Source organism: Schistocerca gregaria, chromosome 3, assembly GCF_023897955.1.
Source record: "Schistocerca gregaria isolate iqSchGreg1 chromosome 3, iqSchGreg1.2, whole genome shotgun sequence".
Taxonomy (NCBI): domain Eukaryota; kingdom Metazoa; phylum Arthropoda; class Insecta; order Orthoptera; family Acrididae; genus Schistocerca; species Schistocerca gregaria.
Window position 1 is genome coordinate 171841110 of NC_064922.1, and position 26309 is coordinate 171867418.

Consider the following 26309-nt stretch of genomic DNA (forward strand, 5'->3'; position numbering starts at 1 on the left):
GATTCTCAGTGCCCCATATACAGACATTGTGACGGTTGACTTTCCCGTTAGTGTGGAAAGTTGCTTCATCACTAAACACAATCTTTGAAACGAAACATTCATCTGTTTCCATTTGAGCAAGGATAAAATCACAGAAATCGATTCTTTTAATCTTATCAGGTGCAGACAGTGCTTGAACCAATTTCAAAGATAAGGTTTCATAACTAACCTTTTTCGTAGGACTCTCCATACAGTTGATTGTGGAATTTGCAGCTCTCTGCTAGCTTTGCGAGTCGATTTCGTGGGCTGCGAACAAATGCTTGCTGGATGCGTGCTACACTTTCATCACTCGTTCTCGGCTGTCCAGAACTTTTCCCTTTGCACAAACACCCATTCTCTGTGAACTGTTTATACCAACGTTTAATACACCACCTATCAGGAGGTTTAACACCATACTTCGTTCGAAATGGACGCTGAACAACTGTCGTCGATTCACTTCTGCCGTACTCAATAACACAAAAAGCTTTCTGTTGAGCGGTCGCCATCTTAGCAACAACTGACGCTGACGCCTAGTCAACAGCGCCTCAAGCGAACAAATGTACAACTAAATGAAACTTTATAGCTCCCTTAATTCGCAGATAGTGCTTAGCTCTGCCTTTTGTCGTTGCAGAGTTTTAAATTCCTAAAGTTGTGGTATTCTTTTTGAATCACCCTGTATTTTAAAATTAAAATACTGCGAGTGCACTCTATGTAAAGTAAAGTAGTTGACTACCCCATTTTACCCATTTGTGTAAATAACTGGTTCATTTCCCCTTTCGATGTCTAATTACTCGACATAAAAATGCAATAATACAGGCATTGGCAACACTGGTCATTATTTAAAAGAGTAGCATAACGAATAAAAGAGCGTGTGCGGTAGTGGTAGCAAAGCGAGCGAACTGTCTTTCTGGAATCGAGATGGGAGCTAACGAATTAAAAGAGCGACCCAGTTCGCGACGGAACCGCGAACTAAACTGAACGTTGCGAGTCGCGAACTATTATGAGCAAGGCTACAACAGAGCAGTGTGCACGGTGCTGGCGGCTCCATAACAGAGTAGGCTGTGTTTACATGGAACTCACTGGCTCCTCCGGCTCGAGTCAACCCATCACTGCCTGTAAATACTTATGTTCGCTACTTGGACACAATTCCAGCCATTCATACACTTCAAGTCCCCTAACAACAGTGTAATTTTTGTGGGTGACAACTCGCCATGTCATGGGGCAACAGTTGTTCTCGATTGCCTTGAAGAACATTGTACCTATTCCAGCGGATGATTTGGCCACGTAGATCGCTCGACATGAATCCCATCGAACATTTATGGGACACTATCGAGAGAGCAGTTTGTGCACTATTTCCTGCGCGGGCAACACGTTCGCAATTATGGGCGACTATAGAAGGAGCAAGGATCGATATTTCTGCAGGAGACTTTCAACAACTTGATGAGTCCAAGGCACGTCGTGTTGCTGAACTACGCTGGACACGAAATTAGGGGGTATTTCATGACTTTTGTCATCTCAGTGTGTATTACCTCTCATATGTAACTTCAATTTTCTTTATATCTATATAAGATTTTATCATTCTTCATGTTTCAGCGAGAGAGCGTGCTGATGGTCATCATTATTTTAGTCCGTATCCTGTCAAAGCGGTAGATGAGAAGAGAGCGAAACCGGGATGTAACATATACCCGATGTTACTCAATTTGCACAGTGAACAGACAGCGACAGAACCCAAGGACACATTTGGAGAGAGGATTAAACTTCAACGAGAAGAAACAAAAACTCTGAGGTTTGCCAATGACAGTGTAATTCCGTTGGAGAAAGCTAAGAACTCTGAAGAACCGTCGAACGGAGTGGATAGCGTCTTGAAAAGATGTTGTGAGCACCAATAAAAGTGAAACAACCGTAATGGAATGTAATTCCATTTATTCAGGCGACGGTGAATTATTTGGATTTGGAAACTAGGCACTAAAGGTACTGCGTTCTGCTGTTTTGTCAGCACAGCAACTGACACCGGCGTAAGTAGCCATGATATAAAATGTAAATTGACTAACGCGAACAGCATTTTTGGAAAACGCGAATATGTTAACACCGAATATAAATTTAAGCGCTACGAAATCTTTTTCTGAAGTCATTTGTCTGGAGTGTAGCCTTGCATGAAAGTGAAATATGGACAATAGAAAAATGCTGAAAATTAGGTGGGTAGACTGAATAACTAATAAGAAGTTACTGAATTGGTTAAAAAATAATTTTATGACACAACTCGTCACCCTTAGTCACATCCTGAAACATCATGGAATAGCGAGTTTGGTAGCCGTGGGAAATCTGGGGAGTAAAATCTGTAGAGGGAGACCAAGGCTTGAATACAGTAATCAGGTTCAGAAGGATACAACTAAACATTAATAATTCAATCAATTATCAAGAAATAACAATATCTTTACAAAAATTAAATGAGCCAACATTTATTATTAGAATAATAATTTATCTATTTCTAGCATGTGGTTCAATTAAGAGTCATTACTAGAAAACTGCAGTTGATACTATCTACGAATGAGTCCTAATGCCATTAGCTGAAAACATACTAACGATTTAACGTTATCAGTTTGTTCGTTGTGATGCTTGTTTGCCTTTGTTCCGAATATGAATCGATTTACGAGCAATTATTTATTAGAAAAGTTGCGCTATTTCCGAGTATACTGTGAGCTACGGTTATTCGGGAAGCAAATATTATTTTCGAAACTCATGGGAGCCATTATCAACAGTAGCAGACTCTGGAAAACTAGATGGGACTGTAAGTGTATTTCTAGTTTACTTTTTTGTGTGATAGTTCTGACTCATTTAGTAGCATGTTTTTTTTCCAGTATTTTGAGATAATTATTTTGTATTTTTTATTTTGGTAGTTTCTGGCGTTTCTAGCAGATACCTGTAGGTACAATTCTACGTTATGATTCGATTTAGTGTCCAACAGTTCATCTATAGTGTTTGTAAATTCGTAATGAAATGATGGAATCTAAGGGTACTAGGCACTATCAAAGACTCCTCTTTATCCGGCGCGGTGACTACGTTTAGCGGTTATGAAATGAGACGATCAACGTACGATCAGCAACAGTGAGTCAGAAGATCAGAGTGTTCTGTCAGGTGGACTGACAACCTTCGGTAATAAAGAACTGAGTCAGTCTGAAAGATGTTATGAGGCATTCGCAAAGAACTATTGACGATACAACGGCGAAGAAATAAATGGGGGGGGGGGGGGGGAGGAAATAGGGTTGGCGTCGCTGTCTCAGGATCGTGTGGTCTCTGGTTCGATTCCAGGCCGGGTCGGAGGTCGGAGACTCCCTTCGCTCGGGTACAGCGTGTTCGTGTTCTCCTAGTGATTTCTTCTCATCTTCATCACAAATACGACGAAGTTGCCGAAATGGCGTCACGCAGAAACATTTGCACTAGGCGGCCGAAAAATCCTAAACGGTGTCACTGCGCCAATACTGCCACACTATCATTGAATCATTAGTGAAGGGGAAAGAAAGACCTAGATTTATTGGGTTCTGGGAAAGTCCATTTAATCTACCGGTATAACGGAAAGTGCAGATAAGAAGCTCGTGCAACCAATTCCAGAGTACTGTTCCATCGTTCGGACTCCTTCTCAAGTAAACATGTCATTTGGCTTCGAACAAATTCAGAAACGCGCTGCAACGATCGTAACAGGTGGATACGACAATAAGAAAGTAATAAAGAATGGTTGGGCATCGTAAATGCAAATTCTTGGAAGAAAGGTGAGATTTGAATACCCTTACGACGGAGTGTGTCGAACCACTACTGCCATGTGTACCCACGTCTGCCTATAAATGTTAATGTAATTTGGGGTGCACAAAAAACAGAGAACTGGTTGTCGTGTGTATCGGATTCACGCTCAGGTATCCATACAAGCAAATGTATTACGGACAAAATTAGGATGTCATCAGAACTATATGTTGTGTGCAGCAGAAAATTAACTAACATTATATAAGCATAGGTTACGAGTCAAACACATTCCAGTCTGCAGTTATCGACTTTGAACAAGAAATCGATCTTTTATGCATGAAAGTCAACAGGTTACAGAAACTGTATCACAGCTACGACGATAAATACATCGTTTACAAGGTTTATACATATACTTAAGTGAAAAAAATGCCTCTTCAAATATTTTATTTCCCGCTTACGATTCATAAAGTTCGATGTGGGTATGAAACAGAAATCCAATTTTTGCCGCTCCTGACCTAGCGAAACCTCTTGATTTCTGTTCTCCAGTTCTCCAGCGTAACCCGGAATATTTTATAGGGACTCCGGGAATTTTGTGTTTCTTCAAGCAAAGGGAATTAAGCAGCGTGACAGGTTACGTTGAAAAGGGCCACTTCGTGAAACAACATTGCCTCTTTCGCAGCATGCCTATCTTCGATTTACTTCCATGTTCTGAGAAGCACAAGTTCATTATACAACGGTGTGACATTCTGTAAGAACAATTCGTCGGAATTCTCTTTGAGGGGTGAGATTTTGGCGCATCACTTGAGAGTGGATCTACCCAGTCCAAGTGACCGCGCAGAGAAACAGTGGCGCGTGAAGTTTCCAACATCACAATGAGCAGGAAAGCTTCGCGTTTGTGGAAAGGATATCATATTATACGAGTTCCTGTGACTTCTCGCTGTTTCACTGCTTGCTTTCCATAGTGCGTAGCTAATGAATCATGAAATAATTTGATTTCTCACTAGCTATTCCGACCCTTAAGCTTACACAGTAACTCCCACTCATTTGAAGAGTTTTCTTCCATGCCTCTGCAGTAGTTTTATTTCAACGGTTTCATGTCCTACCTCTCTCTCTCTCTCTCTCTCTCTTTTCCCCTTTGTTACCCCATAGCCTATTCTTCACTCATAGTGTCCTGCTCTACCTCGACACCTTCTATCCTGGACACTAGTTTGCGTATCAGTCACATTTTCTAGTCCGTTTGAGCCATGTGACAGTACTGAATACCTTTATCTAGGCGATATTACTTCTTTCGTGGAAATACGCGTGCAAAATCACATCGCATTGTTATAAGGGAAAGAACTTCCAATACAGTTTCCACTCAGGGTACAAATATAGCCACAAAGCAAATACCTTTCACTTGTTTTTCGCATTAGGACGGAGTCGCCAACTTGATACACTTTTTAAGTTTCCCCGCGGAAATGCGCTCCCTCCCAAAATGCGATGCAGCACACGGAACAACTATAGTTGTAAAGAGGCTTTGATTGCATCTGAAGAAAGCTAAAGCAGAGAGGTCTTGATGAAGCATATTTTAAGGACTTGAGCGAAGAGAGTATCTGTGCTTACCGTATTATTTCTTATCTTGCTGAAGGCGCATTACGTGGCACGGCAATGACAGCTGTGTGATGTACGCTACGAACGATAACTGCTTCTCGCGTCGATCTGCAACTGGAAAACAAAAAACAGCTGTCTAAACAACAAGAAAAGCTGAGGTTTTCTACTATGTAACCAGCAAACATCCCACCACCGATTCTTGTATCGAACTCAACGGATGAAACACCTTCAAATATCTCATTGCTTTACAAATGAGTTAATCTGTTACATATATGAGATGAAGCATGTAAAAGCTTTATGGTTGAAGACGCAAAACTCTACTATGTTGGCTTCATCTGTTTCAGACTATTCAACCATAGCCTAATGCAAAAGTCAAAACCGCAATTAGTAAACCAAAAAACTGGTACTTCTTTATTTGTTTATTTATGTAATATAAAAAAATGGCTCTAAGCACTATGGGACTTAACATCTGAGGTCATCAGTCCCATAGAACTTAGAACTACTTAAATCTAACTAGCCTAAGGACATCACACACATCCATGCCCGAGGCAGGATTCGAACCTGCGACCGTAGCAGTCGCTCTGTTACGGACTGAAGCGCCTGGAACCGCTCGTCCACCGCGGACAACTATGTAATATCTTTTTGCCAAAAGTGCATAGCGTCAAACTGTTTATTTTTAGGTTCGATCACAGCAAAAGTCAGTTATAAGGGCAGTTTATAATTTCTTGCAAATACTATGGTATCAACTGTGTAATTTACAAGACGGGCAAGTCACGAAATACAGTTGGATTTTATTGTACTTTTAACACAAATAATTAAACTAGCAATGGTTAAAAAAGAACAAAGTGTACGTTACAAAACTAAACACGTCTTTAATATATTTCACGTAAATTTTTTGTGGGACTAAGTGAGAAAAAATTGAGAAAGGTACGAAATTACATTTCTAGTTTGTTGGAATTCGTAAAATCCTCACATCATTAAGCACTGGACGAATATAGACGGGTAATTTGAGCTCCGTGTTAAGAAAAGCTAATTTTTCACGCATCTCAATGTTTATGACATCATATTTCCTGAACTATGTCGCGTACAATGACATAATTTTGCAGGTACATTCAGCACTGTATGTGGATGCTGTCTGCAAATTGAGTTGCGAATGGAGTTAATAGTGAAGAAGAAAAAAATTAATACGTCATGCCGGATGCTAAGGCCCTACTGCGTAAACAGCGAAAATGTAATAAGTCCTAAACGTTTTTCCTTTCATTATTTTCTGGGGTGTGTCAGGGGGGGAAAGTTTCGAAAAGTCTCTGTGTGTCCATCTTTTCAAAGCTGGTTGCGGGACCCAGCTGTTTGCCACACTATGTCAAATCAAACACATTTCAATCGTCTAATTTCCAGGCTTATTTTATTGCGCTACCTCTTTCGGCGATCAGGCCTCTGACCGACGTGTAAGAAGATTCCAACCTCGGTTCCGCTCAAAGCAGGGGCCAGTATTCAAATATGGTATATGTACACTCCTGGAAATTGAAATAAGAACACCGTGAATTCATTGTCCCAGGAAGGGGAAACTTTATTGACACATTCCTGGGGTCAGATACATTACATGATCACACTGACAGAACCACAGGCACATAGACACAGGCAACAGAGCATGCACAATGTCGGCACTAGTACAGTGTATATCCACCTTTCGCAGCAATGCAGGCTGCTATTCTCCCATGGAGACGATCGTAGAGATGCTGGATGTAGTCCTGTGGAACGGATTGTTATGCCATTTACACCTGGCGCCTCAGTTGGACCAGCGTTCGTGCTGGACGTGCAGACCGCGTTAGACGACGCTTCATCCAGTCCCAAACATGCTCAATGGGGGACAGATCCGGAGATCTTGCTGGCCAGGGTAGTTGACTTACACCTTCTAGAGCACGTTGGGTGGCACGGGATACATGCGGACGTGCATTGTCCTGTTGGAACAGCAAGTTCCCTTGCCGGTCTAGGAATGGTACAACGATGGGTTCGATGACGGTTTGGATGTACCGTGCACTATTCAGTGTCCCCTCGACGATCACCAGAGGTGTACGGCCAGTGTAGGAGATCGCACCCCACTCCATGACGCCGGGTGTTGGCCCTGTGTGCCTCGGTCGTATGCAGTCCTGATTGTGGCGCACGCCTGCACGGCGCCAAACACGCATACGACCATCATTGGCACCAAGGCAGAAGCGACTCTCATCGCTGAAGACGACACGTCTCCAATCGTCCCTCCATTCACGCCTGTCGCGACACCACTGGTGGCGGGCTGCACGATGTTGGGGCGTGAGCGGAAGACGGCCTAACGGTGTGCGGAACCGTAGCCCAGCTTCATGGAGACGGTTGCGAATGGTCCTCGCCGATACCCCAGGAGCAACCCACGGATGTACGCCAAGACCGTAGGATCCTACGCAGTGCCGTAGGGGACCGCACCGCCACTTCCCAGCAAATTAGGGACACTTCCCTAATTTGCTGGGAAGTGGCGGTGCGGTCCCCTACGGCACTGCATAGGATCCTACGGTCTTGGCGTGCATCCGTGCGTCGCTGCGGTCCGGTCCCAGGTCGACGGGCACGTGCACCTTCCGCCGACCACTGGCGACAACATCGATGTACTGTGGAGACCTCACGCCCCACGTGTTGAGCAATTCGGCGGTACGTCCACCCGGCCTCCCGCATGCCCACTATACGCCCTCGCTCAAAGTCCGTCAACTGCACATACGGTTCACGTCCACGCTGTCGCGGCATGCTACCAGTGTTAAAGACTGCGATGGAGCTCCGTATGCCACGGCAAACTGGCTGACACTGACGGCGGCGGTGCACAAATGCTGCGCAGCTAGCGCCATTCGACGGCCAACACCACGGTTCCTGGTGTGTCCGCTGTGCCGTGCGTGTGATCATTGCTTGTGCAGCCCTCTCGCAGTGTCCGGAGCAAGTATGGTGGGTCTGACACACCGGTGTCAATGTGTTCTTTTTTCCATTTCCAGGAGTGTATATTACTGCTTGCTACAGCGATCACTTCCACAATCATGTGACACCTAGTTGAATGGTGGCCCCTATTTTGACCGGAATCGATGTTAGAATCTTCCTATACGTCAGTCACGGGCCAGAAAATAGCGTAGTAAATCGCTGAAATTGGTGACCAAATAAAACGAGTTTGGAAATTAGACGCCTAAAAGTTCTTTGATTTGACATCCAGTCTCGAAAAGGGTTGAAATTTTGTCTAAGGTTTTATACCGAATAGACGACTAAGCCTGGTATCAATCGATATCGCAGGAACTTTACCCACTGCTCCCTGAGGTGTAAAGTATATCTCGGCGATATATGACTTGTTCACAAAGTATGTAAAGTTATATGCTATAAAACTTTCCACATCTATCCCTATTATTAAGGCAATATATCGTAAACTTGATACCTTTATTAATTAGATATGGGCCTTAACAAAGAATTTTCATTGTTAGGCGCCGTCTTAGAAAAATCTTTTAACATTTTTCTTTTAGCTCATCTACGAGACGTGCCGTCGGTTAGGACAATTAACTTTATTTCAGATCCCACGAGACCGGAGGCAGGTACCAATAATTTAACAATTTTACTTACAGATTTTCTTTATATTATGAGATAACATCGCAGGCAGAAAAGGTTCGGCCACAGGATTCCAGTTCCATTATAGGATTTCATTTGCAGATGCTATTCGGCCACAGGATTCCAGTTCCATTATAGGATTTCATTTGCAGATGCTACTCTTGTTATCTTATATTGGGGAATCGAGTCGAAACCACAATATCAAGTTACGTACTACAGTAGTGTACACCGAACAGACTTGGCAAATATTCTCTGGTGCAATAAGCACACGACTTCTCACGAGCCTAGTGTTGGAGAAATGAGAAAAGGACAATTAATTATCGACGATTACGTAACTACTCTGAGAACTGAGCTAGTTTACTGAGTGCTTATACACGTCGGGCTAAATTAAACAACATATTACACTGTTAATAATATTCCTAGATTATTTATTTCTCCTTTATACTGGTGGTGGTGGTGGTTAGTGTTTAACGTCCCGTCGACAACGAGGTCATTAGAGACGGAGCGCTAGCTCGGGTTAGGGAAGGATTGGTAAGGAAATCGGCCGTGCCCTTTCAAAGGAACCATCCCCGCATTTGCCTGAAACGATTTAGGGAAATCACGGAAAACCTAAATCAGGATGGCCGGTGATGGGATTGAACCATCGTCCTCCAGAATGCGAGTCCAGTGTGCTAACCACTGCGCCACCTCGCTCGGTCTCTTTTATACTGAACTATTGCATTAATGTGTTTCTTTTTTATATAAGTCACGGCTCATATTTTATTTTATTACATTACAGTGTATTGGAAGTTGCTATGAGCTGACTCAAGAGACACATGCAGTCCCTAACGATAATAGTTGACTTATTATGTTAAGCCTTTAACGTAAGACTATATTTCTTAAAGAGTAAATTATGACAGCACTTTAAACTCGGTTAGTAACTGTATGAAATACTGAAAATCAGATTTCCGTTGCTCCTGGGAGCCGTTTAACGGACATCATGCCTACTGTGATCGGGTGACCTGTTTAGTAATATACGAGTAGATGAGCAGTGGTCTGTCTTGAACAAGATACCTCCTCTGAAGCGAATCCTGTCACTTAAACTACGCTGCAGGTGCTGTCATAAACGTTAGCAGCAAAGAGCGATTGGTTTTATCGAAGATGGACTCGCAACTAGCGAGCGCGAGGCTTTGTCAGCGGAAGCGCGCTCACGTGACAGCCTCTATTAATGGCACCACTTCCATAACCTCGAGCGTCAGAAAGATAGCTCTACAGATCGAGGAGGAAGGAAACGACACACTGCAGGAAGAGTAAAGAACGAGTCATTCAGTCTGCTCAAGTTGCGACATAAAGGAGACTGCGACCGATATGTTAACTCTGAGAGCGCCTTATATAACTGCTTTTATACTGTCCTGTGAGAGACAGACCCCTGACACTGCTAATGGGCTATTTGTCGTGGCGACGAATTACAGCGAGACTGTCGTTCGACCTACAACTATGTCCCTACGCTATGACAAGGTTTATCTAAATCGATCAACACAGTGGCCGTTGAAGAGCAATTTACGAAAGACCTGTCCTTGGACTCCATCGGAATGACTGATAAAGAAAACCAAATTAACAACATCATAAGCCCGCATCTCGTGGTGGTGCGGTAGCGTTCTCGCTTCCCACGCCCGGGTTCCCGGGTTCGATTCCCGGCGGGGTCAGGGATTTTCTCTGCCTCGTGATGGCTGGGTCTTGTGTGCTGTCCTTAAATTAGTTAGGTTTAAGCAGTTCTAAGTTCTAGGGGACTGATGACCATAGATGTTAAGTCATATAGTGCTCAGAGCCATTTGAACTATTTTTGAACAACATCGTAAGCGGAGTGCAGTAACCTGGTACTATATTTAGGTTAAAATCAACTTAGCTTTACTTTTCGAATACCTTGTATTTCGGAAGTACATGAATCTGGAGCATCAGTCTCGTTTCTTTTGTTATCATAGGTTAAAATCAACAGTCGAGATCGCAATAATATTACTTTATTTACCGGTTTCGGCTTATGTTAAAGCCATCTTCAGAATTTTTGGCACTCTATTGCTGGTGCTGGCGGGTTCTCGATTTTCTCGTGATATCACGCTCGTACACTGTGGTATCACGAGAAAACCAAAAATTCTGAAGATGGCTTTAACATATGCCGAAACCGGTAAGTAAACTAATATTACTGCGATCTCGACTGTTGATTTTAACCTATGATACAAAAGAAACTAGACTGATGCTTCAGATTTATGTAGTTCCAAGATACAACAAGCAACGTTCTGGGAAAATCGGTAAGTTACAAAATCTGCTGAAACTGGCCTCCAATATGACCAACGCTAATTGAAAATGATACTTCATGTTTTTCAGACATGTACTGTAACTTCTGTTGAGGAGTTTCAAAATGGTGCAAATGGCTCTGAGCACTATGGGACAACATCTGAGGTCATCAGTCCCCTAGAAATTAGAACTACTTAAACCTAACTAACCTAAGGACATCACACACATCCATGCCCGAGGCAGGATTCGAACCTGCGACCATAGCGGTTCCAGACTGAAGCGCCTAGAACCGCTCGGCCACACCGACCGGCTGTTGAGGAGTTTCTTTAACACATTGTTCAGTTTCATTGTACATTTTGTAAGCAGCATCCTTACGGTATCCCCACAAGAAAACTGTGAGGTCAGGATAAATCAGGAGAGTGGGTCACAGTGCCTTTGAAATAACTTATCCCCGTGATCCAAGTAAATCACGGCGTTGTTGGTTGTACCGTAGCACTGTCCTGAAACCATGGGTACCGTTGCTAGTCCTCAGGTATAGCGCTTGCAAATTGTACAGTTTCTTTGTGTTCACTGTGCCGCAAAAAAAATATGATGAACATTCACCTATGCACAACAAATATGCACTTTCAGTGTTTGTGGCGACGACTCGTGCAGCTGATGTGGAATCTTGCATCGCATTTTGAATACCCTGTAAGTTCAGTTAGTGACGGTCACTCTCAAAATAGCGTCATCTGAGTTCACGCGCCTGCGTTCGCTCCTTTAACTGCTATCAACACATTATTTTCACGGCATTTTCCACGAGGCTTTGCAACAGCTCCGCCGTTTTTGCCTTCCGCAGGCACAGACAGATTCGTCCGCAGAAAACTGGTCATTCATTGGCAATGATTTGATCTATTTGACGATACAGTTGAAGATCGAAAGGACTTGCGACATAGGCGCAGCAAAATCCACAATGATCCAGGAAGGTATTTATTATTTACTCTAGTTACAGACCACAAAACTTACTTTGACTATCATTTTTTTACGTATGCTGCCTCGGCACAACTAGAAAATCGTGTGTAATCGCTTAAGTGACTGCGTAAATTGGTTTATGATGCCCAGCTTCGCATATTTGGTTACTTTGTACGACAAAATGCATCTTTGTTTTATAGGTATGAAGACGAATATTACTGATCGAAATTAATAACCTTGTATGAAAAATTTGTGATCTGGAACTGGAATAAATGCATGAATCAAGTTCGAAACTTCTTGCGCACTAACATGCCACAATGCGAGCAGTATCATTCCTTTAGCGTCACATCGCCTCCAGACGATGTTCCACGCCTCACTGCATCTGCCTCGAAATCGACAGCGGCGATATTCCATTCGAGCTACTCACGGATGCGTCCGTCGACAAGATGCAGGCAGCTCGCCGGGACAAGGCCAAAGCGCAACCAGTGTGCCCCACCACACGACCAGGAATGCTGACGTCATCACGTACGTCACGGAACCGCAACAGCCACGTCATGCCGTGGGAGTGGCTGTCCCTCATCCCCACTCCAGTGTCCCAATCGCCTTTGGGATAGCTTTATTAACAACAACCTTCGCTAATAACACATCAGTGTTTTATATGGACTCCAGCAGGACAGGTGAACAGAAAAGCTAACCTATCGGACATAAATGACAACCACTCCAAAGACAGGATTATCGCTGTAGGCGTACATTCAACTCCGAATGTTCTTTCTACACGTAAGAGACTGAGACTAGTCAATACTGCATCCCGCACCTGGAAGACCACGTTATCTAATCACGAAAATATTGTTTGCGCTGTTACCAGGATGTCACGAAGATAAGAACGTTAACCTCCAGTGTGACGCAGTCGTTTGACGTACGCAGGCGCCCATCTAGCATCCATCACGTCATACACACGTTCAGAAGGCAATCTCCACGCTCCTCCCCTATAACTGGACTGGCAGATGACTATGTACAACTGGAACCGCAGATAACTAGCATTTTCTTGGTTCCTCACTCACGTTCTGAACAAACGTCATTTTCGTGAGCTATTGTAATATTACTGTCCACTTTAAACTGCTATTTTCTTATCATGCTAAGTCGGCCGTGATGGTTTTCTGCCTGCTTCGTTCCTGGAAACAACGAATAGCTGTCTTATGCTGTTTGCACTTTTATGAGAAAAAACTGCATAGCAGACGGGACCGTTGAGCTTGTGAGAGGCAAACAAGAACATATTATTCTCGTACTAGCCAAATTTGTGTTTACTTCTTCACACAGTCGAATGGGAGTACATGTCACCTACAACTGAAGCATTACATTAGAGTAAAACTGACCTCGAACGGAAGGTTGGTTTGGACGTCGTATTGCTGGAGGTGTTATGCTATCGCCTTCCCCCGACTTTTGAAGTGACTTATCCGCCAAATTATAGGGGAACCCACAGTCTCATGTGGACTCCGAAGCACGATGTGATGCAGTGTTTTTTACATAACAAACATAGCCATAAGTGGAAGGCGCGGTAAGCGACAGAATAAAATCGCAGCACTGGCTGGGGATCAAATCTTCGGCTTTTGGATCTGGTAGAGGACATTGAAGCTATGTTAGATAACGACCAGTTTGGCTTTCGGAGAGGTAATGACGTCAGAGAATCTCCTCTGACGTTTTGTTCGTAAACAGAAGCAAGACTTAAGCAAAATCACGATATGTTCATGGAATTTGTCGACCAGGAAAATGCGTTCGACATTGTAAAATGGTGCAAGAGGATTCAAATTCTGGCGAAAAATAGCAGTAGGCTGTAAGGAGAGACGGATAATACATAGCATGTACAGGAAACAATAGGAAAAAATAAGAATGTAAGACAAAGAACGAAATGCTCGGATAAGAAAGGGTGTAAGACAAGGATGCAGTTTTTCTCTCCCATTGCTCAATCTATACACCGAAGAAGGAATGACGGAAATAAAAGAAAGGCTCAAGAGTGAGAGTGCAATTCATGTTGAAAGGATATCAATGATAAGATTCGCTGGTAGCTGAAGAAGGATTACAGGACATGGTGGATAGAATGAATAGTGAAATGAGTACAGGGTATGGATTCAGGGTAAACAGAAGAATGACGAAGGTAATGAGGATTAGCAATAAACTAAACATCAATGCTCGGGGAACACGAAACAGACGAAGTTAAGGAATCTGCTGCATTGGTAAGAAAATACATGACGGAAGAAGCAAGGAGGACATAAAAAGCAGGTTATCACAGGGAAAACAGGGCATTCCCGGCCAACATAAATCGGCTAGTATGAAACATCGGCCTTAATCAAGGAAGAAATTCATGAGAATATACTTTTGGAGCACAGCACTGCACGCTACTGAAACACGGACTGTGGGAATCGAAGCATTTGAGAGGTGGTGCTGAAGAAACATTTTGAAAATTACGTGGGCTGATCAGATGAGGAACGAGAAGGTTTTCCGCAGAATCGGCAAAGAAAGGAACATATAGAAAAGACTGACAAGAAGAAGGATAGAATGATAGGACATGTGTTAAGACACTAGACGACAAAAATGGTTCAAATGGCTCTGAGCACTATGGGACTTAACTTCTGAGGTCATCAGTCCCCTAGAACTTAGAACTACTTAAAGCTAACTAACCTAAGGACATCTATGCCCACGGCAGGATTCGAACCTGAGACGTAGCGGACGGGCGGTTCCAGTCTGTAGCGCCTAGAAGCGCTCGGCCACTAGAGAACAACTTTTATGGTACTATGGGGAGCTATAGGGGGAAAGAAATGAGCAGAAAACAGAGATTGAAATACACCCAACAAATAATAGAGGACGTAAGATGCAATTGCTACTCTGAGATAAAGAGGCTGGCATCAGAGAGGAATTAGTTGAGGGTCGCATCGAGCCGGTCAGAAGATGATGACTCGTAAACGAAGTCTGTCAGGTAATCGTTAAGCCAGCAGCCTTACCTCACGACAAAACTGTTATGAGGATCCCGACCTTTAAGCTAGTAGGACAGTGTCATCTCGTTTCACCAAAGTAACGAATTTTTAAAAATCACTAGATCCAGTACTAGTTTAGTATCATCTTTCACTGTTTCCCGCAGAATGATGGATGAAATTGCAACCGGCATAGTGACTGCCTAGCTGGAAGTAAGTGCGCTGCGGAGCAATAGAGCCCAATATACAATTCTTAACAGCAGCCTTTGCATTCGCATACGATACGTCATATTTTGAAATTTGTGAATGCTTATTGAACAGGATTGAGGAGAAGAGAAGTTTGTGGCACAACTTGACTAGAAGAAGGGATAGGTTGGTAGGACATGTTCTGAGGCATCAAGGGATCACCAATTAGTATTGGAGGGCAGCGTGGAGGGTAAAATCGTAGAGGGAGACCAAGAGATGAATACACTAAACAGCTTCAGAAGGATGTAGGTTGCAGTAGGTACTGGGAGATGAAGAAGTTTGCACAGGATAGAGTAGCGTGGAGAGCTGCATCAAACCAGACTCAGGACTGAAGACCATAACAACAACAAACAACATATTTGGCTTGCGTGACTTCAGCGGATTCGAGTAATCTATATAGGGAAATCTGATGACCAGCTTGTATAATGCTGAAAACGATCTTGTGATATGAATATGTAGCATAAAAGGCAATTGAGAGCAAAATTAGCAAATCACAGTGTTCTCAGCAAGAGGCAGTAACGTCGGAGACAGGCGTTTAACAAGCTCGCCATTTCGGTCCCGTCATCAGTCCTAAATGGCCTACTAGTGAACAATGTCAGACGACTGTTTTTTAAACATATGCATTAACACACGTGAAGTATAAAACCGAGTTACGCGCTGCTGGTCATTAGATAATAGGTATACCACTCCCACGGTGTGGGACCATCTCTTGACACAAGGAGTATGGAGAAGTGAGTAACAACGCTTGTGTTGCCAACAGGTTTAATAGGGGCGATCACTAGGGTGAGACGGCACCTCCGTGCGCCGGGCGACTCACTCACCAGCGTGCGACTCCTGTGACGTTGCCCCGAGTGGTTGAGTCAGCTGCTCCCTGCTCAGCGGACAACCGCGACTGAAGCCGGCACGGCTAATGGCACGCTGCACCGATGAATACTATCGCGCGACCAGATAGTGGGCCGTGTCTAAAAGTCAGCCGGCGATAGCGCTCTCCCTCTCTGTCTCTCTCCCACACACACACACACACACACACACACACGACACAGAGCAGATTGGCGAGATAGCACTCAGTGCTGGACGTGCGGTAGTACGCGCCGATCACGTTCCCGCCACGCGCCACAAATCGCCCTCCCCCTCCCCCACCTCCGCCCCCCACCATCTACGGGTGCAACCTCCCCTCCCCCCCCCCCCTCCGACATCCCGCACCCCACCCACGACAGCCGAGCGGCGCCGTAATCAGATCCGTGCTTGCTTATCGACTCCCCCGGCCAGCCAACAGACGCTAATGTCTCCGCCATTTTTAAGCGGGTCTGCCAGTTAGCGGTGTCATAAATTTCATCGCCGCAGCTGATAGGGATTAAACGCAGGTCTGAAAGACCGGGCCAGTGGTCGCTCGTTTTACATACACTAGCGACGGACGAGCCAGTATCGGCTCACGCTTTATTTACCTTTCGGCTCCCTGGTCCTGTAAGACCGAAAGCACTTGTGACATCAGCTCTGAAAGACTATCACACTCATACCGAATGTTCCAAAATCACCTACACGGTACATAATCGGCAAAACTAAGCATTATGGTGTAAGAAACCAATGATCGGAATGTTGTGCGCTGTTCACACTGTGTTTATATTTGATCGCGCTTCGTATCAATATTGTCCTGACCAGTGCCTCTTTCACCGTGTTTCCAGAATGGTCCCAAGTTCGAGTCTCGGTCCGGCACACATTTTTAATCCGCCGCTAAGTTTCATATCAGCGCACACTCCGCTGCAGAGTGAAAATCTCATTCAGGAAACATCCCCCCAGGCTGTGGCTACTCCATGTCTCCGCAATATCCTTTCTTCCGGGAGTGCTCGATCAACAAGTTTCGTGGGAGAGCTTCTGTGAAGTTTGGGAAGTACGAGACGAGATACTGGCGGAAGTAAAGACTTGAGGAGGAGTCGTGAGTCTGCTCGGGTAGCTGTGATGGTAGAGCATTTGTCCGCGAAAGGCAAAGGTCCCGAGTTCGAGTCTCGATCCGACGCAAAGTTTTAATCTGCCAGGAAGTTTCATGCATATGTTAATTCCGAGATGAGATTACCAACCTCTTATTCACGTAGTGCTAGCTGATTGCGGGGTGTTGACAGTTCCGTAATTACCTTTTTGGAGGAACAAAACCCACATTTTGACCATCGCAAATTTCGATTCCGTAATCAGTCCAGCTATGGCCTACTGTCTACCTACAGCTGGACCTATTCTGCATTATTGCAACATACGGATGTTTTTTCGCTTACTCCAATTGTTCTCCAATCCCTTATGGCTTCTATCATCCAGCACTTCCCTATTAAGCATGTAGCGTACCATATCTTCTTGATCAACGTGTTGTCCTCCATCCTCATGATATGGCCGACAAATGTCGGTATTCTCTGCCGTATCACTTGGCTCAAAGCTCTCTTACAGCTTGTAAGGTTATGTGTGCCTCACTGCTGTTTTTAAAACTAATTTGTGCCTGATTTCATTCTGAGAAGCTCAGTAATGTATGTAAATACCGTAAATGTGATTTAAAAAGTACTTGAAGTGAAATGAAGCGCAGCTGGACAGCAAGAAACTCTTTAGCGCACAATCCCCGCAACGATAGTAGTTGTGAATCTTTTGAGTATGGACTCAAATAAAAAAACAAAAAAAAACTGATTTATTTAAAAAAAAAGAGGACTGTTAATCTGTATCTTGCGGAAAGAGGGCGAGTTGCTACGCTGTCGCTCAGAACGTATTGTTACATTTAATGAAAATTGATATTTTAGTGATATAACCGAGTAAAGTATGTGGAAGAGTTGCCAAACATTTATGTATACAAGTATTCTGGAAGTGAAGAATAGAAATATCTTCTTTCTGGAAAAGCAGGTGAACTTCATTGTCGTCGCCGTCTATCAATCGACAGAATTTTAAGTGCACAGAGTTCACAAAAATACAGAAAAAGAAATGCATTCTCTATAGTTTTCATTCAATAGTAACAACCTCTCATAATTTCTTAATTACAGTATTTGGATTATGTTCTTGTACAATAGCATGGTGCTGAATTCCACTGACTAATTTTGATGTAGCAAGACGTGTAAATTGAAGGAAGTTTGTGTGCCAAGCAATCTCCTTTTCTCAAGAAAAGCAGATTGCTGATTGATCTTATTTACTTACAACAGTGGTCGAAAAGCCACGAAAACTTGGGCTCAAAGCTATCCGCAATACGGCCAAGTAACTAACAGAGTCGTATTTTAAACCTTAAAGAACAATAACTTTCTCCACATCATAATACGTCACCAACTGGTGCAGAAGCTGATCATTCAAGGAGGCAGCAACCAGTTACGACTTAAAGTAAAAATCACAATCAAAAATCAGTCTCTCTCTCTGTCCTAACACATATATAAATATTAATATTATTAAGATAAACGTCATTTTACAAGCTTCTACTTTGATCTATGCATCCAGATTGCACCTTACCTTTTTGTGTCCTAGGTGTCCCTCAAGGTCTTTCGTTCCTCCTCCGCCAGTAGATACAGGCTCTCTTGCCTAATGTGGTCGTCTCTATGCGTAAAATGAGATATAATGCTTCGGTTTGGCGTTGTTGGACAGACTTTTCTTTCCATAGACTGTGTTTCCAACATATCGTAGTTTCTCCAGCATTTTAGAACTGTCTATTACGCTCTTCTTGGTCTGAAACTTGCCTGCTGTGTTTTCCCAGTTGAACTTGAACCTTCAAATTGGTCTCCTCATTCAGGATCTTGTTCTCATTGTATGATGTCTTCAGGTTGGTTTTGCCGCTACTAGAGCAGGATTTTCCATTGCCGTTTTTGCATCCTCTTCGTTCTCATTTAGCAGTGCCATCTCATCGGCAAAATCCAGGCAGACTACTGTGCTGTTATGTCTTTTTTTTCTCTCCTCAATTTGTAGGCCTTCAACAGCTATGGTTTTGTTCACCTGTCTCCACTGTTGAATCACTTCAACCAACAAAAAGTTGAACTGAATCGGTGACAACCCATTTCCTTGACTATTCCTGTTTTTATTTCAAAGTTTCCCAACACTGGCTTGCGGTATCTGACCACAGCAATCTTATTTTACCTTTGAAAGTATCTCTTACTAATTCGTGTGTTACTGTGTCCAGTACTCTATCACGACGGACATTCAACACCACGTTTCTGTCTACAGAATAACACGCGTTGGTAAACTCCACTGAGGTCACCACAGTGTTTTTACTTTCCCATGACGGTGTTCTAATATCCTTTAGAGTCCAAAAATCTGCTTGGTACGATGCCTCCTTTTTCGGAAACCAGTCCGATAAGTCTCCAGTGCTTGACTCGTGCTGCACATCCACCTACACACACACACACACACACACACACATATATATATATATATATATATATATATATATATATATATATATATATATATATATATATATATAGTGTTTGGAAATTCCAGTTACAAACTTCTAGCGCTTAGAGGGGACTGAGTAGATAATATTCTGAATTGGAATCCACGTCCGGAAAAGTACCATTTCCGCGCTACAACCATTTGAAAACACGCTGGCAACGCGACCACTTTTGCAAGTAATTTATTAGACGGTACGCAGTACATCACTTGCTTTAGAATTCTACTCATTAACAACCAAACGAACAAAAAGGAAACGTGGTGCAGTACGCACTCTTCCAATTCGGGTGAGTGGCGTCTCCTTGGAGCACCAAAGTCACGTCAGCTGTCGGTGAAGGCACCTCTTCCTTAAATCCACTGCACAACTGTGGCGAGAAGGGTAAGCGATGCAGTCGGACGATGTGGATAATGATCTTGATACAGGTGACGAACTTCCCTTCCATTACAATGAGCTTGCCACACAAAAGGGTCATGTCTGTGTACTCCGCAAACGTGAACTCAACCTGTTGCTGTAAGGCACTCAAGAGACACGTCAATGAAGCTCGAACCACGTCACAGAGGAAGGGGACACGTCAAATGACATCAGCCGATCCGACGTAAGCAAACCCCCCCCCCCCCCCCCCCCGTCATGACTACCATGCTGCATATCTACGAAATAAACACGTTAAGCTGTAGCACGGAAACGGTATCTTTCTGGACAAGGATTCCTATTCAAAATATTATGTACTCACTTCCCTTTACAAGTACTATCCTGGACCATAAAACAAATGTGTTCCATTTAGCCAATGGTAGAATAACCGATTAGACCAGTGTGTAGCATGCTGTACGAAAAATAAGAAAAACACGTTACAAAATAATCGCGTCATTTGTTCGAACATGGGCTACTATAGCAGAGAGCAAATTTCGTTTACGTTTCGCGGAGCTATTACTAGAGATTTTCACATATGTGTAAAGAGAGCTTTAACATCTTGTACACACCATTGTTAATGGAGCTGCAAAGCTTTCAGAGTGGGAATTTGATGATGCTTGGTCCATTTCCATTCTCTGCAAAACCTAATGCGCCTCCCATACTTGTATTTTACGACGACAATTGTTGACACTGGACTTCAGTCGAAACATTTTCAGCGTGGGAAACAAAATTTTACAACGGAGTTACAGGTATGTTCTTCATCACGTTCCCTGCAGGTAACCTAAATTTTCTCATTCTTACGGTAGAGATGAGATTCCAAATATCTGACTCAGTAGCATACGCTTAATTTTTTGTTATACGGTTCCACAGAATTTTAGTACAGACCTACAGGACGAAAACTTCCAGTAAACGAGTGGATAAAGGGCAATTGGGTACTGTCGGAACGAAGGTATCGGAGTGACAGCTAGACTGGATGGATATCAGTGCAGCGATAAGAGACGACGAATATTCTGCAAGGCAGATGCTGAGTTGGAAGCTACAGGCAGAAGAAGTAGCCAAAGGCTCAGGAACAGAATCAAGAGAAGCATTCTGGCAAAAGTATCAGAAATATATGGATCGCTGGAGCATGGAAGATCAAGTGGGTGATGGAAAAGACTGGTTATCGAACGACCAGCAGAAAATCACGTGGACCTGGAGGTGTTCAGAAAAATGTTTACTGTTAATTATCCTGTTGTCAGCTTCGTCTTGGAGAAGTGAATTAACTACGAAGGGACGTGACTTGAAGCTGGGGCACTGCATACCAGCTGGTTCAGCGCTTGTTGAGAACCACCAGCTAATCGAAGGCAGAGCAAACCAGCTCCATTAGTGTCTCATTCAGCGCTACAGTGCGGACATTCCAGCCGCGGTCGGTAGCAACTAGCGCCTGTCTGGTTATCCACCCGAGTTATCTGCAGAGGAGCCATTTAGCTTCCTACTGCTGCACTCTGGTGAATTTACTACTAGCAGCATATTTTTAAACGTGTGCTGGCATTCGCATAACTTTGCTGCTTAACTAGGTAGACGTGCAAGCCGCGGTGTTGTGGTGGTGCTGGCGATAACGAAGTATCGAATCAAAGCAGCAACCGAGTGAAGCGGCTATTTGGTCACAACAGTGGGTTCGTTTTCGCCAGTAGTGCGATTCAAAACCCTGTCCGGTCGTCCAGTTTACATCCTCCGCGCTTAATTTAAATCGATTAAAGTACATTCCGGGGTGGTTACTTTGAAAAGCCCACGGCCGATTTGTTTCCCTCATCCTTGTGAAATCTGTGTGCACAGTATATAACGACATCGCCGTCGGTGGGAAGCTAGAACAGCGTAAGTACAAAATTTCCTAAAAGTGAACTTGGTATTAGGGTGCATCCTGGTTGCATCATAATAAATAGCGAAAACTGCAACGGATGAAAGTACACAATAATACAAGGAAAAACGCACCTTTATGTATGGGAGCGCAAACGAGCCGTTAGCGAAATTATTGCGGATCGGTGGTTTCGGAGCCGGCTCTAACTTCACTGTGAAAATTGTCCTATCACATAAATACACAATCAAGGACACAGAAGTCATCCGCAAGATTATAGACCCATATCACTGACGTGATTTACAGTAGCATTTTGTAACATATACTGCGTTCGCACATTACGAAATACCTCGAACAAACCGATGTACTGGCGCACGGATTCTGAAAATATCGTTTTTCTGAAACACAGCTGTCTATTTATTCACACGAAGTAATGCGTGCCATCTCAGGTTGGTCCATAGTTTTCCATAAGCATTTTTTACACCGTTCTTCAGAAGAACATTCTAAGCAAATTGCTTGTGTATGGAGCACCAACTCAGCTGTGCGACTGGATTTGTGACCTCCTGTCATAAAGGTTCAACTTTCGTAGGAGCTGATGGAAAGTCACTGAGTAAAACAGAAGTGATATCTAGAGTTCCCCAAGGAGTGCTACATGCCCTCTGTTGTTCCTAATCTATAAAAATGATCCTAGGAAACAACCTGAGCAGCCCTCTTAGATTTTTTGTAGATGATGCTGTCGTTTATTGTGTAGTAAACTTGTGAGAAGATCGAAACTAATTTAAAAAGTTTTAGACGCGGTATCTGCATGGTGAGAAAAATGGCAGCTGACCTTGAAGTGTGAAGTTGTCTAGTAAGTACTAAAAACATTTTGAACGTGTTTAAAGGTTGTCGATTCAATTAAATATCTGGGGATTACAGTTACGAAGACGTTAAATTGGAATCTTCACACTGAAAATGGGGAAGGTGAACTAAAAACTGTTTTTTATTGGTAACACAGATAGATGATGCCTCCATTACGCTTGTCGGTCCTCTTTTGAAATACTGCTGCGCAGTTTGGAATCCTTACGACATGGGGCTGACAGTGAACACTTAAAAAATTCAAAGAAGGGAAGCTCGTTTTCCAATATAGCAAAATAGAGGAGAGAGTTTCACTGACACGTAAGCGAAGTGGGACGGCAATAATTATAACAAAGGCGTTTTTCATTGCGGAAAATCTTATCACGAAATTTGCACCATTTAACTTTCTCCTCCGAATGCGAAAATATTTTGTTGAATCCCACCTACATAGGGAGAAACGAGCATCTAGTAAATACGAGAAATCAGAGCTTGCACGGAAAGATTTACAAGGTCACTCCAAAGGAAATGCACACTATTTTTTGTTTCAAATCCATCCTTCATTCTGCATGTTTGAAAGTTTTATAGTGTGTAGATATATCCTTTAGGAAAAATATTTTCGTTTCTCCACATAATTTCAACTGCCTTACGACATCTAGAAACCAGCGCCTGTATACCCGCACGATAAAATTCTGGACCATCCTGCTGGAGTCACTGTTTGACAACGTGCACAAGGGAGTCATCATCTTCAAACCTAGTTCCACGAAGAGAGTCTTTCAGTTTCCCAGAGAGATGATAGTCATATGGAGCCAGGTCAGGACTGTAGGCGGGTGTTTCAGTGTTGCCCATCCGAGTTTTGTGACCGGTTCCATGGTTTTTTGACTGACATGTGGCCGTGCAGTGTCGTGCAACAGCGAAACATCCAGCTTTTGCCGATGTGGTCGAACACGACTCAGTTGAGCTTGAAGTTTCTTCAGTGTCATCACATATGCATCAGAATTTATGGTGGTTCCACTTGGCAATATGTCCACAAGCAAGAGTCCTACGGAATCGCAAAACACCGTAGCCATAACTGTTCCAACAGAAGGTGTGGTTTTGAATTTTTTTCTTGGGTGAATTTGCATGATGCCACTCCATTGATAGCCTCTTCGTCTCGGGTGAAAAATAATGGAGCCATGTTTCATCACCTGTCACAATTATTCCAAGAAATTCATCTCCACCATTCTCATACTGCACCAAAAGTTCGCAGCATACCGTTTTTCTTGTTTCTTTGTGTGCCACTGTCAACATCCTGGGAACCGACCTGGCATTAACCTTTTTTAACGCCAACACTTTCAGTATTCTGCAAACAATTCCTTCCCCTATCCCAACGTAGCGTGACAATTCTTTCACTGTGATGCGTCTGTCAGCAGTCACCAATTCGTTAACTCTCTGCACATTTTCTGGAGTGTGTGCAGTACGAGGCCTGCCGCTGCGAGGAGAATCCTCAATATTGCCGTGCCCGCTTCCATCACGTAACCTGCTTGCCCACCGACTAAGTGTACTGCGATCGAAAGCAGCATCTCCATACACCTTTTGCAATCTATTGTGGATGTTTCCCACTGTCTCGTTTTCACAGCACAGGAATTCTATGACAGCACGTTGCTTCTGACGAACGTCAAGTGTAGCAGCCATCTTGAAGACATGCTGTGACGGCAGCACTCACGGAAACAGGCTGAACTAAGTTTGAAAACAAGCGGGAAGGATGTATCTACACACTGTAAAATGTATTTTTACAAAAATATTGTGCATTTCTTTTGACCCACGTATGTTACGGCGTAAAGTCCAGCGCCGACACGCCAGTCGGAAACGACACAACAGTGTCCTACAAGACAGGATCGAAGTATGAGTATTACACACTTTCTCGAGCTTAGGCAAATGGAGCAAATCGGTCGGTTCTTTTCGGTTTTGATGTGGGCTACGGTTGCCCTCAAGGGGCATACGGAGGCAGCATTAGTTCACGGGCGCTTCTTTAGAAAACATAATTTTTTTAACCATTTTACGCACCAGAATGGAGCCGCGAATTCCAAGGCGGCTATGTAAGATTCCTATATGGAACAACTTTCAAAATTTAATTAATATCTTCATGCGTTTCAGGAGTACAGAGGTTCAAAGTTGTCTTACATATAGACGCAAAATACGCACGTAAATTCCGGTGTCAGGCGAAATCTAAATAATAAATAACCGCACCAAATTGTTCAAATTTTAACAGGGTAGTCTGTACGCATTCATCTAGATGCGCCATCTTCCCGTTTTCAAAAACGTTTATCAAAAATGTTCAAATGTGTGTGAAATGTTATGGGACTTAACTGCTAAGGTCATCAGTCCCGAAGCTCACACACTACTAAACCTAAATTATTCTAAGGACAAACACACACACGACCAGACGCACAGTCCATGGCTACAGCGCCTGAGACCGCTCGGCTAAACGCATGCGGAAAAAAACAACCGATTATCCATTATCGAGATAAACACTCCAAAATCCTGGTTCCTTTGGTACAAAAATCGAACCACATATTCCACAACGGCTATACAGAACAAATCAATGTAATTTTTACGATATTTTACGATATGCTCCTAAGATCCTGATGTCGAACAACCTTGAAAATTTTCTTGATATCTTCATCCATTTCCGAGATACAGACCCCACTTGTACATGCAAAATACGCACGTAAAATCCAGTGTGAGGCCAAAAACATAGTTTATAAAGCGACGTAGCACGGAGAAATATGCTGTAAAGTGTCTTCGTTATCATCAGAAGGGTTCGGGGGAACCCTATGTTGCAGCACTCGAGTACACGCAAATTTTCTTCGCCCGCAAAATTCGGTATGAAGTGTAAAAATAGTTATGCGTTATTTCGATTTCACATCAGTAAACTATCAAAATTTTCCTGATCCGTAGAGTTATTTTTATATGAGTAACACCCCATGTTGGGGCAGGGAAAAGAAGGGGACCAGCGAACACCATACTCTGTCGGAGCACAATAAAAGGGCAATGTGCTATTGTCCGAAAGACTGACTGAAAAGTGGTGTACCAGCTTATTCATTTTACCTTCCTCAGCACCTTTGAAGGCTGTCCCGAAAATTTTGGCATCCGAATATATTCGCGTCTTTTTATGCTTTGAGAGAAGGAGACAGTGGTAGTAGGCAAGAAACAGAAAAGAGTAAACACTGGTAGATGGTAGACAGTAATTATGGTATAAAAAGAGCGAAGGAGACAATGGATGTGGGGTATACACGGAAAGGTTGAAAATACTGGAAGATAATAGACACTGGTTGTGGAACAGAAAGACCGAAGGCGACACTGTTATAGAAAGAGAGGGACACAGTGGCAGCGGAACATAGTTGAATGACATAGTGTCAGTACAGAGAGAACTAGATGTAGACAGTAACAGTGAGAAAAAGTTGTAGTAGGACAGGGCAAA

The 26309-nt window shown here is 43.4% G+C and overlaps 1 protein-coding gene across 1 annotated transcript in view; it reads right to left on the reverse strand.

Annotated features, from left to right (window-relative positions):
- LOC126354238 (uncharacterized) overlaps window positions 1-26309 on the reverse strand; it is a 648883-nt gene that overhangs the window by 124581 nt on the left and 497993 nt on the right. The window contains exon 4 of the mRNA XM_050003736.1: window positions 5356-5457. The gene's annotated coding sequence lies outside the window, so the exon portion shown is untranslated. The remainder of the gene's footprint in view (window positions 1-5355; window positions 5458-26309) is intronic.